Consider the following 12,636-nt stretch of genomic DNA (forward strand, 5'->3'; position numbering starts at 1 on the left):
GAGCACCTCCCATAGGGTTAGACTGTGCTTAAAGACACAGCACAGTAGTTCGTGGCCCCGCCTGCCAAGCCAGACAAAGACCTTTTCTAGGTCACCAGAGGTGTGCATTTCAATAGCACTTCTCTTCGATCCAGTAGCAGGTCCTACTATCTTCCTGTAGGCACTTCTCCTTTTGCCTACTGGACACCGTGTGGCTAACAATATTGCACAGCCCACTCTACATTTTGGGTGGAATGATTTCCTGTCACAGAGGTAGAAGGATGCCTAGAATATCAACATTAAAAGAAAGATTTAAGGACACAAAGGGGGATGTTTGTTCTGCGGTTTCATGCTGAGTTAAGACAAACTGAAGTTACTCTTTTCTGGGTTTCCACAGGGACTTCAGACAACCAGGAAAGAAAAGCAGGAACAAGATCTCAAACAAAATCATAAGTCTTGGGGGCTGGAGAGATGGCTCAGAGGTTAAGAATACTGACTGCTCTTTTAGAGGTCCAGAGTTCAATTCGCAGCAACCACATGGTGGCTCACAACCATCTGTAATGAGACTGGTGCCCTCTTCTGGCCTGCAGCATACATGCAAACAGAATATTTTATACATGATTAATAAATAAATCTTTAAAAGAAGATCATAGGTCTTTCTCCAATCAGAAGGCTGAATGATGGGTCCAATGCTAGGAGTTTTATTCCTGAAATTCAGAGCAAACACTTGGCAAATGAATATTAATAAAAAGAGTAATCTTCACAGAAACCTGAATACGTAGCGAATAATGGAGATGGGAAGAATGTGTTTATGATCACTATTGTTAGACAGCAAATCTTATTTAAACAAATAAACAAACAAACAAAAATCAACTGAATTTCAAGGTTCTCCACATGAAGAGGACAGAAATAATGATCTCTCCATATATGTAGAATGTGAATTTATTAGAATATCTTACAAACTGTCGTCAAGGTAGTCCAACAATGGCTACCTACCAATGGAAATTTGAAGAGTTCAGTAGTTGTTTAGTTTATGATGCTGGATGTCTCAGCTGGTCTTCAGTATATGGCAAAATTCCAAAGAAATAGGCTCTAAAAATAGTAAGGGAATGAGCTTGTAGCCAGAGATAATGCAATCAGGCAAAGAGAGAGATCTTCCTTCTTCGATATCTTTAATATATGTCGGCTGCTACCAGCAGATGCAATTCAGATTGCAGGTGAATCTTTTTCCTTTTTCCCCCGCTGTTTTTTGAAACAGGGTTTATCTGTGTAGCCCTAGAACTCATAATAGGTGAGTGTATAATAGGTGTAATGGGTTAAGTAAAAATGCTGCAGATTGCTCGTGGTTGCAGTGACAAAAATGCTGCAGGTCCACAGTGGCAGGCAGAGAGTGATGGGGGCAGGCAGTTGCAGTGGGTTCTGAGAGTAACAAGTTCCCGGCAGGGAAGGCACAGTTCCCTGAGTGGCTGCAGCAGCCTATGAGGAGATATAGACTTGTGGGCACCCCAAGAGATCACGCAGCAGGTCTGAAAAGGTGGCTGGTCAAGGGCAGGAAGCCGAGAGCTGGGCAGGAGACAGATAGGAATGGGATAGGTATGCCATGCTGAGTGAGGTTGAATATTTATTTAGTGGGTTATGGAGGTTAAAGGGGAGAAAAAGAGAAGGGCAGTGTAAGCCCCATCTCTGGCCTCCATCTTTGGAGACCTGTCCCTGTGCCCACCAAGTCTTGACCCCTCCCTGTAGTAGAGTCAAGACAAGCCTGCCAAAATCTTGAACATGCCCTCTGTCTATTTAAACTGCTTCCCTAGAAAGTCTCCTCAAGGTCTCTTTTCGTTCCCCCTGGTGGTCACATTAGTGGCCTCCAGTTCCCCCTCAGGGCCACCTGAGAGTACAGGAATCCCATTAAACCTGGATTTTTTTTTTTTAATTTGGGTTGTTGTGATTTGGCTTGATTGGGATTTTTGCATTAGCAGAGAGCTCATGTTAGGAAAAATTCCTAACAGCTAGAAGAGGAGAGAGAGAAAGAAAGTGAGGAGAGAGAGAGAGAGAGAGAGAGAGAGAGAGAGAGAGAGAGAGAGAGAGAGAGAGAGAGAGGAAGAAGAAGAAGAAGAAGAAGAAGAAGAAGAAGAAGAAGAAGAAGAAGAAGAAGAAGAAGAAGAAGAAGAAGAAGAAGAGGGGAGAGACCAAAGCTGCCTCTTTGACAGGGAGATGGAAAAGGAAAAGGAGGAGACTCAGGTTGGAAGCTGAAAATCAGCTTACCTCAGTGGATGGGGAAGGGAGTGGGTATGACTTGTCTTTTAAAGCGACAGGACAGATCATTACATTGGGCTGGCCTCAAACTCAGAAAATCCGACTGCCTCTGCCTCTTGACTGCTTGGGTAAATGGTGTGCACTTGAATGAAGAAACTAAAGGTGGATATAGATTAAAGATGGGTCTTCAATTTCAAAACATTTAAGAAAAATCCCTCACAGGTTTACACAACTCTTTGGGTTTTACTTAATTCTGGAGGTAGCCAGTTTGACTATAAAGAATAGCCATCACAACAGCCAAGACAGGAAATCAGAAAGATTTCTTACCTGCAGGAAACAAGTAGGGCATGGCAGTTATTTCCAAAACAATGATTTTTTTTTTTAAGCAAAGGAATCATGAGATACGGAGTATGGACACATTCACATAGAGGTCTGCCTATTCCTAAGCATTCACATTTTTCAAATCTACTTCTGAAAATGATCACTATAGGGTAAAGGGGACAGCCAAAGAAACCAACCAATCCCTGAACACCCTGACCCTGAATCCAGAGCCAGTGAAAGAAACACACCCTGGAATAGAAGCCTGAGCCAGGGAAAGAAACACTTTACCCTTAACCAAGTACTTAACTCTGATTCTGAAAATCAGGGTCAAATAAACACAATTTGTCCTCAGAATCAGAGCCAGTGAAAGAAATATTCCTTGGACCTAGGTTTAGATTTTTAAAAAAGCTAAAATATCCCAGTGACAGAAACATAGTTTGGCTTTGAAATCAGAGCCATCCCTCACCCTGAACAACAAAATTAACCAGTCCCTGAACAGGAAAAACTACTTCATCGCTGAGCAGAAAAATTTCTCAGTAGGAAGGTTCTGTCCTTAAAAAGCCTATATAAGCCTCTCTACCTGTTCACTTTTAAGCAGTCCTTCCTCACCCTGGTAGAGGCAGCCACTCTCCTGGACTTCTCCTTCCCAAAATAATTTCTTTCTCAAAAGAATCTTGGGTAAAGATCTTCATTCACAGGCACAGAATAGAACAACCTGGCTGGGATGTCCCTTAAGGGACTAAACTGAAAAACCTTGCTGAGGCATTCCCTTAGGGGGACTGAGCAAGGTTGAGCAGAAGAGAACAGAAGAACCTTGCTGGTATGTTCACATAGAGGGGAATGAGCAGGGCTTAGCAGAAAATGTAACAACTTTTCCCAGGAGTAGAAGAAACTGCTATATTTCTGCAGTGGCTTTCCCTTTAGCAAATCATTAGCAGAATAAGCAACATCTTGTTAGGAGAAAGGGCAGAAGAAGAAGCAGATAGCTCTGCTAGAATGTTTCCTTAGGGGAACAGAGCAAAGCTCAGTCATAGCAGCTCTCCAGGAGAGGAGGGGTATTGCTATATCCTGCCTGAGACCATCCCCCACCACAGCCCAACTTCAGATAGCCTGAATTCCTTATAAGTAAGGACAAATTTTCCTCCAGGGCTGAGATGTCCTATTGCAGTTCCAATTTCCAGTTCCTTTCTATTGCGGCTTTACACCTCCAGAGCTGTCCTACTGCTGTTCTACACCTCCAGACCTGTCCTATTGCAGTTCTAGATATAGCCTGGCTATCCTATAAGTCAGGATATCTTTGCAGTTTCAGAGCTCTAACACACACACACTTGCTTACAATCACAATGTATAAGCAGAGACATTTAGGGACACTCTTCATTCAGAGTCATGCAGGAACATATATAAATTATAAAATCATAGAAAGAAATGCTTTTGGCATGTTAACTTGTACTACAATATCTCAGCTGAAAATCAAGTAAATGACACTGTGAAAAGTAGGTTGCTTTGGAGCCTATGCCACCTGTCAATGCTGATACTTGATCTAAAATATGATTGTACAAATGTCACAGTTCTCATGGATACATGAGATAGAGAGCACAAATACAGAACACATCAAGGAAATGTCACCTAACAACACTGTATACTCTGTTCCTACATGAACCACTATGATGATCTGTATTAACCTCAGATTAAAGTTAAAGTTGTTTTTGCCTCTGGGCAGACTGGATTGGCAGAAGGCCACAGCTGCTTTCAAGCAAGCCTGAAATGAGTTCATTTTAGCTAGTCCTGGCTGCTGTCTGCCTCAAGATTGTGAAATCAATGTAAAGAATTTAATCCTTTCATTTTTCTAACTTAATAATTGTTTTAGTTATTGGTGTTTGGCCTATACATGTCTGTACACAGTACCTACAGAGGCCAGAAGAAGTTAAGAAACCTCTGGGACTGGAATTACAGCAAATGGTTAGCTACCCTATGGGTCCTATGAATGGAAGCTGGGTCCACTGTAATAATACCCAGACTTCTTAATTGCTGAGCTATCTATCTATCCCTCTTTTATTTGAAATGTATTTCTATAAATTATTAAAAATATTACATAATGTTTCCCTTTTATCTTTTCAGTCCATATCTTTCTCCCTTTCCAACATCTTCCATGTTAAGTATGGGTGAATACATAAACTGAAATACACAAATATAACTTACTGTATCCATTTTTTGAATGTATAAATATATGAATAATGGACTGAGCAGGCTGAATTGGATAAAGAGTTGGGGAGCTCATCCCTGCCTGAGGCTAATTATCTAAAATGGAGAAGGATTCTACTCTTTAACTAGCATCAGATGTCTGACCCTGATTAGGTTGGCTTGTACATGAAAGAAAACCAAGTATATAAAACTTAGGGTGGCAAATACTTTAGGAGTTATGTGCTCTGAAGATTCTTTCAGAGCATCCATCTTCCACTCCAAGTTTATATAGACTCGCATTACATTCTGTAACTGTGGTAAACAGGATTCATACACCCTCTCTGGGCCTCCCTGGTCACCATAAGAAGAGGAGACTTGCATGATAAAACTTGATTTTCAAGCTGTGGGTGCTAGTGCATTCTTTTGGTACTAGCTATCTGGACACAGAGTGTAGCATGGATAATAACCACCCAGACACAGATATAGGGGTTCGACCTGATGATCATAAAAACAAAACAGCCAAGCTACTAGAGAGTTTTACCTCTGTGAAATATTCAGACTGAAAGAGAGTGAGTTCCTCTCTCATCCTGCTTTATGTTCCTAACACTGGGACAAAGTGTGCACCACCACCCAGGCTTTATGACTAATTAGTGTGGCTGCTGTGATTAAAGGAGTGTAGCACAACTGCCTGGTCTGTATGGCTGAATAGTGTGGCTGTTTTGTGTTCTCATCTTCAGGCAAGCTATAGTAAATAAAACACAAATGAAATATCACTATATTTCCACTTTTTTGTGTCAATAGGTGGCATTCACCATCACCACACCATCACCACCTGGCCTCTTGCTAACTAGGGTGGCTGCTAGAATTAAAGTTTTGTGCCACCACTGCCATCACTGTTTTATATTCTTTTTTTTTTTTTTTTTTTTGGTTTTTTCGAGACAGAGTTTCCCTGTAGTTTCTAGAGCCTGTCCTGGAACTAGCTCTTGTAGACCAGGCTGGCCTCAAACTCAGAGATCCGCCTGCCTCTGCCTCCCGAGTGCTGGGATTAAAGGCGTGCGCCACCACCGCCCAGCTGTTTTATATTCTAATCTTCAGGCAAGATTTATTCATTAAAATACATATGATATATCACTAAAGCAGAGGCAGAAAGGTCATCGGGAGTACTAAACCTGTGCTAAATAATCTACACACACACACACACACAGAGAGAGAGAGAGAGAGAGAGAGAGAGAGAGAGAGAGAGAGAGAGAGAGAGAACTGAATAACGTAAAAGAAAAAGAACTTTGGAGAGTAGGGACAATACAATAACTCTCAGAGTAAATTCAAGTGTCTGTCATGGTGCCCTAGGATTCATTTTCGAAAATAAAAAAGACTAAGCATGTGACAAGCCATTATTCCCAGCTAGTGGGAGAGACTGAACATTTGACATTGGTCCACCACCTAACAGTGTGATATAAATTGCCCATCATGAACTGGGTGTTATTGGACGCATAACATAAGACATGCACAGCAGCAATCAGTTATCAAATGAAAGTGGTATATAAGAGATCAGGCCCAACCAGTTTCTGAAGGCACAAGCAAGGTATATGAAGAAGTTGTCCAAATACATAGGGTTTCCACTCCTATTACATTATTTCTGATGCCAAGCATGCACCCATAGTCTCTTGGGGTGTTTCTGATGATTGGTTGAATGAGGAAGAGAAGACAAGAGCCTGGTTTAATGATGATGGTTCTGCATGTCATTTAGGTAACATTCAAAAGTGGACAGGTGTAGCATTTTAACATTTCTGAAGCAAGACCACCTGAAGTACCTGCAGAGGGTAAAAGAAGTATAGAATGGGTAGTAGAGGAAGGGAGATTTATATATCTATGGCCATGTGACCAGTTGTAGAAATGAGGATTATAACTAACATGAGTGTTTCTGTTGCATTTTATTTATAATGTATTTGTACAGACATCTGTATGTTCTATTTCCTCATCATATGTTGAAACATCAATTAAGAGAATATCAGTGGTAATCAGATGTAAGTTTGAAATAATACAAAGATGTCCCACAAGGGACATCTGCACTATTCTAAATATATAATGCATGAGTGATTGTTTATGGGATAGTTAGGTTAAGTCAGAATTGTGGCCTGTTTATTGTTTTTCATCTGGTAATTAACTATGATATAAGGAAATATGATTGTATGCCAAGTTGACAAGGAGTGGATTAGGAATGCTATTCTTGATTGTCAATTTGACTACATCTGGAATGAACTCTAATTCAGAAATGGAAGGTACAGTTGTGAACTGGCCTTAAGACAAGAAAACATGCATTTGATTCAGATCCTGAGGCTGGATGACACACACCTTTAATCCAGTACTTGAGGCTGGAAGGCATACCTCTAATATGGGTCACACCTTCTTCTGGAATGACAATGAAAGAAGAAAGGTACCACCTTAGTTCATATCTGTTTTCCCTCACCTTGTCAGCACATCCATTCCTTAACTGGCATTAAAACCTTCTTCTTTGGGATGCCAGCATATACAAAAAAAATGTTGAGACACCCAGACCCCATGGAACTGAGCAACATCTAGATTGTTGGACTTTCCATGCAGAGGCAGTCATTATTTGATTGCAGCCTGGAGGTCATTCCAATAAATTTATAGATTTTCTAGATATTTGGAGATATATTTCAGTTAGATAGGCATTCTTCACATCTTTCAAAGACTACAGAACATGGCATTTAAGATGTTTTAATAACAGGGTTTTCATGACAATGAGACACGTCTGCTCCTGGCAGCACCAATCTACTTCAAGAGGAAAATGGGCATCGAAGAGGCTCCTTATGGAGTTTGATAGCCATTTGGGCAAGAAACCGCTTTGCCTGGACTGTTGCATAAACTGGACACAAAGAACCCGCAGAGAGAGGACTGCTGAACTTGCCTAAGGGTGAGATGGTCTTTCGGGCTTCCTGATTCGTGAGAGTCTGAGAGATATTCTGCAGGACACAGCAGAAAGTGACTGAACTGTCTTTGGAATTTTCTGCTTCATGGAAATGTCTGCTGGATACTATGGGCATGAAGGATGAAGATGGATGCCCCAACGATACAGAGGAACTTTGGGTGACTGTCCAGACAGCGAGTTGTCTCTGTCATTTCTAGAGTTTGAAAGTTGTATATATCTTGTTTACTTAGGTAGTATTATATCCTTCTGGAGTCTTTGATGGAGTTGAAGAATAAATATATAGTTATAGCTTTCCTTAGGTATGATAAAAGATACAATAGATTTAAATAATGTAACTGTAATTCTTGCTTGATAACTGTTTTGTTATATGTAATTTTGCTATGTTAAAGTTAAAGCCTTCTTTTTTGTTTAAACAGAAAAAGGGGAAATGATGTGGGAGAGTCTTCAGTTTGTGTTGATTTCATTCGTTAGAAACTGCTTTGTCCCATTTAATAGGCCAGCCCTTATGTGGGTGGAGTAGACAGAACAGGAAGAAGGAAGTGAGGTAGATGGCTCGGACAGTCGCAATGCCTCTCCTCTCCAAGATGGACGCAGGTTAAGATCTCTCCTGGTAAGCAACCACCTCGTGGTGCTACACGGATTACTAAATATGGGTTAATTAGCCAATAAGAGGCTGAAACTAATGGGCCAGGCAGTGTTTAAAAGAATACAGTTTCCATGTAATTATTTTGAGTAAAGCTAGCCGGGTGGATTGACACAGCCCCGCCGCTCCTTCTACATTTCAGAAAGTAGGAAAATGCATGATTGTTTAAAAATTTGGTCAACCCTTAATACTTGAAAAGGAGGAGCACTGGACTGAGCTCCCAAAGTCCAATTGAAGAGTGGAAGGAATGAGAATATGAGCAAGTAGGTCACAACCATGGTGGGGTCACCCACTGAAAAAGTTTGCCTGAGCTAATGGGAGCTTACCAACTGCAGCCTGACTGGGAAGGAATAAGCATAGGACCAAACTAGTTCCTCTGAATGTGCTTGACAGTTGCATGGCTGGGGTAGAATAAGGGGCCACTGATAGTGGCACAAGGACTTATCCCTACTGCATGTACTGGCTTTTTGGTATCCTATTCTCTTTGGATGTATACCCTTGCTCAGCCTTGGACTTTGTACTTCAACAAGGCAATGTGCCTTACCATCTCTGAGAATTAGATGGGGGTGGAGTGGGAGGGTGTGTGGAGGAGAGTAGGGAGAGTAGGGAGTGGGAACTTGGATTGGTGGGTTTTTTTTAATCTAATAAATTCAAAAAAATATAAAAAATAAAACTAGATAAGAAAGCCAAACTTCCAAGTCTTTAATGATGTCAAAACAGTTCATATACAAGTTGAAGCTAATTGGAAATTTCTGTGGATTTTTAAAGGCAGTAACTGCAATTATGTACTATTTTTTAGAAGAAATGACTCTTAAAAGAATTTAAGAGCAATAATGTCATATGTAACTGTGTATCTCATCCTGTTAAGGATTTTAGAAAGGTTGATCCTCTTTGTTCTCTAGCTGGATCACAAGAAAGCAGAGTCCCTTGAGCATTCTTAGCCTCTACAGATAAAATTACATCAAGAATTTCAAACTAAACAGTTATAAAGGAAATAAATGATTTAATTAAATCGACCACTCCAATCTCTAGCCTTGAAACTCAATTAGCTTCTCCTTTCACAAGTTTGTTACTATCACAAACTTTTGGACTTGACACCTGAAATATCCATGTGAGGGCCAGTGAGATGGCTTAGCAGGTAGGTACTTCCTGGCAAGTATGACAACCTCAAATTGATGCTCAGGATGAAGAGAGCACTAACTCCACATTTGTTATTAGTTGCCTGGAGTTCTCTGTGTAAGGGTGAGGTCCATGTGTTTCAGCAGAAGTTCATAGTCATTTTTGTTCCGTTTATGTTTAGGTAGTCATGTTGGTGAGGCATTGTGAGTATGGCTTCCGATATTCCTAGGAAACACAATCTCACTACTCACTCTGTGGTCCTTGGTCATTATAAAATTTCCACCACTTCTTCCTTAGTGATTCTTTTGCATTCAGTAAAGTAGTTGTTTTATAGATGCATCCATTGTGACTGGATAACATAACTACATTGAAACTGGTCGTCATATTTTGTAATCATCGTCATACATTGCAAAGAGATTAGGGGTGAAGACTACACTTACTTTTGTGTTTAAGGTCAATTATTTATAATGTAGTTAGGGATTACGGTGGTTTGTAAAATGATTATAGATTCTTGTTCAAGATCCATGATTTCACTAATCCTGGGTAGTTGACTAGGCTTTCAGTAGCAGGCTTTATTTCCCTCTGGTTGATCCTGCTATTTCAGATTATCTTATTTGTATGCAGTCCAAGATCTAATCAAGCATTTTGTTCAGAGTATATACCTCAATTTTTTAATCCCTACATTTGAAAATATCCATTTCATTCTAGCTAAGATGCCAATGCCATCCTAACTTTTTCCATTAGACTGTTTTTTTTCATGTGAGAGTGCATCTGAAAATCACTGATGGAGTAATGTCATTAAGCATGGCTGTGAGGCCATAGACTCTGAGTATTGTTCGCTACCGTTTATATTTTTACATGTGAGAAAACAGCTGTGTGGAATAGCTGTTACCTGTGTTCTAATTGTTTATCTCATAAATACGTTTTGTTCTACTAGACAAATTTTGGGAGGGATAGTCAGAAAGGTGCTATCTAATTTTTAACACAGTCAGCTCCCATTGAGTTCCATCAAGAAGCTCTTTTAATCACAGCTTAGATTTATGGTTTAGGAAAACAGTTGAGTCAAGACTGGCTCAAATTCCTTTAATATTTATGCTGAGAATTGCAGTTACTTGTTTCTTGTATATTATTAAACAAAACAAAGTTTCAAAAGAGTTTTAGATTAGATCCAATACCTGACTATCACAAGGACACAACAGCTAAACTGCCTGCATAGGTGTGTAAATACAAAACCAGCCAAATTATTGCTAGCTGGCATTGATTAGTTCCTTACCTCCATTCCTGACCTCAAGCTGTGAAGATCAATTCTGACTAGTCAAGACAATAGAACATAATTTGACTCAGCAGCCCCAACTTAGGGCTGCAGGTGTTTTTGAATTATTAAAACTCTTATAATGTCAGAAATAATTGGTTGCAATATATAAACTGAAGAAAAGACATGAGAGGATGGAACTATGAGAAAAAAGAGCACAATGTAAACACACATGAGAAAATAAAGTCACTACTAAGAGAGTTTGTGAGAGTTTTTCCCTACTTCCTAAAAAGTCCTTAAATAGAAAATTTTTCTAAAGCCTGCTACTCTGTAGCATTAAGTACACAACACTGAAGCAGCCTATAAGATTGTCTTGAAGGCTACAAGAAACCCTTCTTAATGGGACCTTACTTTATACAACTGGCTGGCCTCAAACTCACCAAGATATGCCTGCTTCTGCCTGCCAAAATCTGGCATTAAATGTGCATCAGTATGCCCAACCTTTTCTTCAGTCTTGACCCCAGGATGACCTAGAACTCAATCTATCCTTCTTGGTCATCTTTCTAAGTGCTAAAATTAACCCAAAGGGTCAAGGGGTTTGCTATGAGATTGTATGTCTTAATAAACTAAGCTACACCTCTAATGTCTCAAGACCATGACTGCCTAAACAAGAACTGAACAAGAACAACAATAAGCATCCTAATATGGACAAGGGAATAGCAACAAGACTTCAATCCTACACAAAGAAATATAAAGAATGATTAAAACAAGAGAAACAGCTTAAATTTTAGTTTTTCTGTCAAGCTTCAGTTTAAATCTGGTAAATAAACCAAGTTCAAGGTAAAGGTATTCCAACAGTTTTAAAACTTCAGTAGATTGGATAGAAGTCCAAGCTGTCTTTGAAATGTATTCATTATATCGTTTATTTTTATGAATCTTCTCAGAGCACTGCCATTGCATTATAAACACTACAGTTTCACTAATCCATGTGTTTTTATAATAAATGCCAGATTTCTTACCATTTGACCTGACAAGTATGTCTATAGTTGACCTGTACAGTCATCTGCCCTTCTCACACAGCCCGCCACTGCTGAACACTTGCACTTTCTTTGCAGCACCATCTATAAGGTACCTTAACATAAAAAGATTAAAACTGCTTGGGCCTGAGAATTGTGTGTTGTTGTTTTAGTACATCTTCAACCCAAGAAGGATTCCTTGTTCATTGGGGAGTTTATGCCTAGACTTTCAGGAAATAGCAGTCAATATAGAATTATAATAATAGTATGCTAATATCTCATTTTTATAATTGTCAATTTGTATGGAATTTTCTACAACATGTTCCCCAGTATAAAATGATTCTCTAAGACATTCCCCAATGCACTAGAGCCCCAGCGACATGGGAGCAGCCTCCCTATAGCCCATAAATCCCCATGGCATCTGCAACCAACTAAGCCTCAGCCCTGTCCCTACCTGAGGACATGAATATATTCCTCATCAGCTGGAGAGCCCTACTCTCTAGACCATAGACCCAAAGAGGTACATGCAGTATCTTACTCCCATGCATAGGAGCCCAGGAGAGCTAGAAGCAGCATCCACTCATACCCAACAAGCCCCATGGCATCTTCAACCACTAGACCCTTGGCACTGCCTACACACAGAGGAGCTTTCGAATTTTACCTGCATCTATCAGAGGCAGAGACAAGACTGAACCTGGAACAATAGTGACAACCTAAGTCACAGATTCCAACTATACCCACTGAAGAAGGAGATGGGTAGACACCAGTGTAAGAACACATTCAACAAAATAAAGAGCAATATGTCACCACCAAAATGAATGGCTCTACACCAGCAAGAACTGAATATCCTAGTGCAGAGAAATCAGAAATAAGCGACCTTAAATATAACTATATGAAGATGATAGAAACCCCTACATTGTAAGTA

General features: G+C 40.0%; 1 pseudogene; it reads left to right on the forward strand.

Annotated features, from left to right (window-relative positions):
* The window catches only part of LOC119808081, a 232,692-nt pseudogene that overhangs the window by 119,502 nt on the left and 100,554 nt on the right, over nucleotides 1-12,636 (forward strand).

This window comes from Arvicola amphibius, chromosome 2 (assembly GCF_903992535.2).
Source record: "Arvicola amphibius chromosome 2, mArvAmp1.2, whole genome shotgun sequence".
NCBI classification, from domain to species: Eukaryota; Metazoa; Chordata; class Mammalia; order Rodentia; family Cricetidae; genus Arvicola; species Arvicola amphibius.